Here is a 6,641-nt window from a genome sequence, read left to right as displayed (position 1 = left end):
GTCATAGTCTCCAAGAGATGGATCTACAAGGAAGTGATGTAAGCACATTGACAGGTAAGAATATGACAATATCACTTATTTCAAGGGTAAGGAGTGGCTGGAATGGAAATTAGATCAAGAAAAGGGGCGCCTGGGTGGCTCAGTCATTAAGCATCTGCCTTCAGCTCAGGTCATGATCCCAGGGTCCTGGGATCCAGCCCTGTGTTGGGCTCCCTGCTCAGCGGAAAGCCTGCTTCTTCCTCTCCCACTCCCCCTGCTTGTGTTCCTTCTCTCGCTGTGTCTCTCTCTGTCAAATAAATAAAAATCTTAAAAAAAAAAAAAAGAAAAACAAGGTGGGTAGGGGGGTCCAATTTCATATCCTGCCTCGTGCTATTTCTGGAGCATCCTAGTTGACTAGTCATTCTCACTACATTAAATAATAATACCTTGCCCTTGAATAGCATATTATAATGTAATTCACATTACTGCTACTTTAAAGATGAGGAAAGGGGCGCCTGGGTGGCTCAGCGGTTAAGCGTCTGCCTTCGGCTCAGGTCATGATCCCAGGGTCCTGGAACCAAGTCCCGCATGGGGCTCCCTGCTCAGCTCTCTCCCTCTGCTGCAAACCCTGCTTATGTGCTCTTTCTCTTTCTTTCTCAAATAAATAAATTGAATAAAAAAAATGAAGAAACTAGATTGATGCAGTTTCTTTATTTTATTTTTTCTTTAATTATTTTATTTACTGTTAGTAGTACTTTTCTCCTCGCCTGAAAGAATGTAGGGACTTTTGAGAGGCAGGAGAGGGATGACATCTCTAAATATGTCTGAACGGGAACACTGATGGAGGGAACTCTCCCCCTGTTTGACATGGTGCTGTCCTAACCATCCACTTTCATGCACTGAAATACAGTTCCTAAGGTTCTTTAACATTTATAATCCATTTTCTGGCTTCTTGCAGGGCTCCAAACGTCGCTGCCCTTTCGGTGCTCTTGGCTTCCTGGGCTGCAGTTTGGGTCAGGGTCCTCGCCTTGCCAGTCTCCATGTTCGGAGCCCCCAGGCGGTGGCAGACAAATTATGCCTATTTCACCCTGTGAATTCTAGTTTTCTCGGATCTATTTCACTGAAGTTGCTAAGAAGGACCAGGTCTTTCACACATTTATTCCTGAGGAAATGCCCTTCATGAAAACACCATAGAGTCATAATTCCATTTGCTCTTCACGTTGGGTGGAAACTTGCTGGGTAAAGCCCTGAGGAAAGAGGGAGGAAAGGGGGGAGAGGAATGGAGGGAGCAAGGGAGGGTGGGAAGGAGGAAGAGAGAAGGGGGGGGAAGAGCAAGAGAATGAGGAGAGAGACAGAGGGTGTGTTGGGGGGAGCTTTATTTTTAGCTTGACTCCTAAATCAGGGCACACAGGAAACAGCTGCCAATGTACGTGACCTTGAAGTCTAGGAGAGTCCCGTCAATGTTGCTAAGTTGTTCAGAGTTTCTGTGGCATTGCTTTTATTTTATTTTTTTTTTAAAGATTTTATTTATTTATTTGACAGAGAGAGACACAGCGAGAGAGGGAACACAAGCAGGGGGAGTGGGAGAGGGAGAAGCAGGCTTCCCGCTGAGCAGGGAGCCCAACGTGGGGCTTGATCCCAGGACCCCGGGATCATGACCTGAGCCGAAGGCAGATGCTTAATGACAGAGCCACCCAGGCACCCCGTGGCATTGCTTTTAAAATATCACCTACAGGTTGAATGTACTTACGAAAAATTCCAGGAAAAAAAGTTATTCCCAATAAGTTTTTTGTTGCGGTGGTGATGAGGGGTGTGTGTTATTGATCTTATAATAGAAATAATGACTTTAAACCAGGTTTTCTAAGAAAATTAATGACGGCCCCAAGTTAATGGGCTTCAGCCAATCTCCCAGTCAGCCATTAATCCCCAGGAAATGCCCTGGGCCTTGATCATTATTGCGTAAATAATACAAAAGTGGGTAGAGTTCTCTTGTCAGACGGGAAGCATACATTGCCCTTGTCTTTGGGACTCCTTTTATGGTAGTAAGAGTAACCTATTAGGGAGGAAAACTGTTAACAATTTTGTTACCAATGCAAATATATAGTTTTGTTTAAACAAAATTATTAAATAAAATATTAAGCAACTCGAGCTCTGTATGTTTGAGGAAGAAGTAATGGAGGACTCCAAGCTCAGAATTCTTAGCTGTAGTTACAGCCATGAGTGACGTAAAATACAGAGCCAAATATTGAATTGAGAATAATGCAATTACTGTCATATTAGATATTTCAAGTTAAAATCAGGGTTAAAGTAACACGTAATTGACTTCTTTAATGGTTGCAAACAAAAGATGGTACTGAAATTTACTTTTAAAATTAGGACCTTATATTCTAATAAAAATATCTTGAGGAACTACACTTCACAAGTTTTCAAATAAATATCATGATGGATGGGGATATTTTTCTTATCTTAAAATATCAAAGGACTTTCATAGTCCTTTTCGTGGCTTATTTTGCATTCCAGGATCTTCAAGAAGGCAAATAGTAAAATGAAAAACATGTGTGGAAAATTAGTATAGCAGTTGCCCTTGACTGCCAAAGGAGATGCTACTGAGGTAAAAAGATCTTCGAGGGGATTTTCCTATTTTGAACAGAGATGTCCACGCATATTTTTATCCCACAACCCAAATTCAGGTGTAGAACTTTACATGAAGTTTCTCAATAAACATTTTCAGAATGAATAAACATACCTTAAATGTCTTAAAATGTCAGTTATATCTCAGCAAAGCTGGAAAAAAAAACCAAATTAAAAAAATGCCCCTCCTTGCCCTAAGAGTTTTTTGTGTATTTGGAAGATTAACTCTTTTTAAAATTTTTTAAAGTTTATTTATTTATTTATTTTAGTAATCTCTACACCCAACATGGGGCTCAAACTCACGACCCCGAGATCTAGAGTCACATGCTCTTCTGAGTGACCATCCAGGCGCCCCAGATTAGCTCTTTATCTTTGATATATGTTGTTTGTGTTTTCTCCTACATTGGCATTTATCTTTTTTCTCTTACATTTTTTCTTTTTCCAAATGACTATCCATTTGTCACAACACTATGAAAAAGTCCATCTTATCCTCACAGGTGTGAAATGCTATCTCAATTATATTCCAAATTTCCGTATGTAGTTGTATTTATTTTTAAACTTTCTTTTCTGTTGTATTAGTCTGGCTGTTTATTCATATGTCATGTTTTGATATGTAGGAGAGCTAATTACCTCCCCCTTAGGGGCTTTTCTCTTGTTTTGTTGCACTAGCTAGTAAGTCCGATATTGTATTAAATAGTTAAAAGAATAGCAGGCTTTTTTGCCTTGTTCTGGATCTTAGTGGAAATGCTTCTAGTGTTTACCTAATAAATAGTATGCTGGCTTTAGGATTGAGGTTAATTTATTTTATCAATTTAAAGAAAAATCCATGGCTTTCTATTTTACAAAATGTCTTATCAGAAATGAATTTTGAATTTAGTTGCATTTTTTTCAATGTCCTTGTCATTAGTCAAGTAATTTTTAAAAATCTTTTAAGACGGTGATCGTAGTAATGGATTTCTTAATATCAAATCACTCTTGCATTCTTGTAATCAACTTGGTCATGAATATATTAATTTTTTAAATATGCTGTTGGATTCTAGTCCCTAATATTTTGTTTAAGATTTTTTGCCTCAGTATTCCAAAGTAAGATTGGTTTCTGTTTTTCTTTACCATACTATTTTATCAGGTTTATGTATTGATACTTTTTTTTGTAATAATACTTTTGGAAATGTCTATGTTTAAAAAAATTTGTGTGGTTTTAGATCATCTAGTCTTTAAAAGTTTGGCTGAACTCCCCTGTGAAACTACCTGCACATGGTAATGTTTGAGGGCAAGTTCTCTACTTCTTTGAAATTTAATCCAAGTTTCTTTAATATAAATAAGAAATCTGTATTTGGATCTGTAATAGGAGAGCACTGGCCCCCCAAATATCCATGCCTTAATCCCCAGAACCTGTGATTATGTTATGTACATGGGAGAAAGGACTCTGCAGGTGTGAATAAGGGTAGGGACTTCTAGGTGGGGAGATTAATTTGAACGGCTTACTCTTTTGAGAATTTAAAAGTGAGTAACTTTTTCTCATGGGTCGGAGAGACACAATGTGAGAGAAACTTGACCTGTATCACGGTTGCTGGCTTTGAAGATGGAATAAGGGACCATGAGCCCAGGAATATGGATGGCTTCTGGAAGCAGGGGAAAAGCCCTCAACCGACAGCCAGTAAGAAAACAGAGACCTTGGTCATACACCCACAAGGAAACAAATTCTACCAACATAGGAAGAAGACAGCAACAAATTCTCTTCTAGAACCTCCATGAAAGGAAACAGCCTGCTGACACCTTGATTTTAGTTCAGTGAGAGCCATATTGGATTTTTGACCTAAGAACTATAAAATAATAAATATGTGGTGTTTTAAGCCACTAAGTTTGTGGTAGCATTTTATGGCAGTGATAGAAAACTAATACTTATCTGGACAGAGAAAGTCAAATTTCATAAATGTATTTTATATGGAATTGATTGTTTTAGCTAGGTTTTCACATTAATTTTCATAGAATTACACAGTATGGACTCATGATTTTCAAAATTTTCTCAATTTATTTCTCCTTTCTTATTTGTTATGTTGTGTATTTGTACTTTGTTTTTCTTTTGCGGGGTGGGGGGTGGTTGGCAGAACCATCTGAGGTTTTATTTGGGAAAAGGCACTTTTAATTGGAGGCATGGGCAAGAGGGGGTATCCAGGGCAATAGACGCCCCCCAAGCGTAGGCTGAGGACTGGGGCTGAGCCTCAGGTGGGTCTCCTGTTCCCGATGTTCCCCCACACAGCTCCTTCCCCCAGAGGCTCTATGGTAGTCACAGGAACGAGGAGGCTGGGAGGGACCACTGCTATTCACATCCGAGACAGCTTGGACACCAGCTTCCCAGTGCAGGTCTCGATCATCTTCACAGCCATGGCCTCGGAGGAGCTGACACAGCTAAAGGAACCGATGCCCCTGCTAGAGCCGAAGCTGGACAGGAAGGAGCTCAGGCCATAGTTGAAGTCAGGCTCATGAGGACCCTGTAGGCTGAGTTCAGCCCACCCGAGTAGCTGCTGTTGGTCTTAGTATGGATATTCAAATTCTGCATCCCAGACCCCAGCTGGCTCTCTCGTCCTCCAGCAGCTTGCGGTAGGTGGTGATCTCAATGTCCAGGGCCAGCTTGATGTTCATGAGCTCCTGGTACTCGTGCAGCCGCTGCACCGTACCCTGCTTGGCTCGCTGCAGGGCAGCCTCCCCATCGGCCACCTTGGCATTGGCTTCCTTAACAGCCAGCTCCTGGCTCTTCTCAACATCAGTGGCGGTGACCTTCAGTGAAGCCCTCTTGCCTTTGAGGCCCTGGATCTCACCCTGGAGTTGGCTGATCTTCCGGTTCATCACGGAAATCTCTGTCTTCGTGCTACCGAGGTCATCCCCAGGCTTCCCAGACAATGCCTGCAGCTCCTTGTACTTGATCTGGTACATGGTCTCGGCCTTAGCCCAGCTGTGGTTGGTGATGTCCTTGACCTCGGCGATGATGCTGTCCAGGTCCAGGGAGCTGCTGTTGTCCATGGACAGCACCACGGACGTGTCCAAGATGTGGGACTGCAGCTCACAGATCTCCTCTTCCTAAGCTGCCTTAAGAAGCTGATCTCGTTTGTTAGCCCTTCCCGGAGGGATTCCAGCTCTGCTTTGTTCAGGTAAGCTTCGTCCACATCTTTCTTGATGTGGACAAATTCATTCTCCACATCTGCACACTCTTTGATCTCCTCCTTGTACTTACTTTTGAAGTCCTCCACCAGCTCCTACCTGTGGCCAAGCTCTACCTCCTGCTTCCGCTTCTCCTGGTCCGATGTGTTTAGCTGCTGCCGAAGGTTGTTGATGGAGCTCTCCAACATGCGGTCCACGTTGCTCCCAGCGGTGTTCTGCTGCTGTAGGAGGCTCCGCTTGGTCTCCAGAATTTTGTTCTGCTGCTCCAGGTGCCGCACCTTGTCGATGGAGGCAAACTTGTTGAGGGTCTTGATCTGCTCTTCCCCTGAGTGTTGCTCAGCCTGGATGTTGGGGTCTGCCTCCAGCTTAAGGGGGCTCAAAAGGCTCTGGCTCACTGAGACAGCTGTGATGTCCCCCATTGCCCTGGCCCTGCTGTAGCCCCTGACCATACTCAGGCTGGTGTCCAGACCACCCCAGAAGCTGCTGCTGCTGCCCACTTGGGAGAAGGCTGAGGAGCAGATGCGGGATCCAGGTGCTCTGGGGTGCCAGCGGCTGCTGAAAGCCTGGGGGCAGGAGGTGAACACCTCCTAGGACTTCTGGGTCACCGTGATGGACATGGTGGAGGCTGGAGTGGAGGCAAGGAAGCTGAACCTGACAGAGGTTTGAGGAGGAGCCGAGAAGCGACTTCTTGGTGGGGATCTCTTCTTCTTTGATTAAGTTAGCCACGTTTTTGGTTTTGGCTACTTTTAAGTCTTCTGAAGCAGCAGTCTTGGATGAGAGGGCAAAAGGCCCTATCTTTATCTGATCTTTGCCACTAGACTGGCCCCATTCTCGGTGATGTTTTCAAGAGGACTGGGTCAGTCTTATCTCCT

The 6,641-nt window shown here is 43.4% G+C and overlaps 1 pseudogene; it reads right to left on the bottom strand.

Annotated features, from left to right (window-relative positions):
- Window positions 1–4,934: 4,934 nt before the first annotated feature.
- LOC116622575 lies at window positions 4,935–6,386 on the bottom strand (annotated as a pseudogene).
- Window positions 6,387–6,641: the final 255 nt, after the last annotated feature.

The sequence above is a fragment of the Phoca vitulina genome, unplaced genomic scaffold (genome assembly GCF_004348235.1).
Source record: "Phoca vitulina isolate PV1807 unplaced genomic scaffold, GSC_HSeal_1.0 scaffold53, whole genome shotgun sequence".
Classification (NCBI taxonomy): Eukaryota; Metazoa; Chordata; class Mammalia; order Carnivora; family Phocidae; genus Phoca; species Phoca vitulina.
This window is presented reverse-complemented; position numbering and strand designations above follow the sequence as displayed.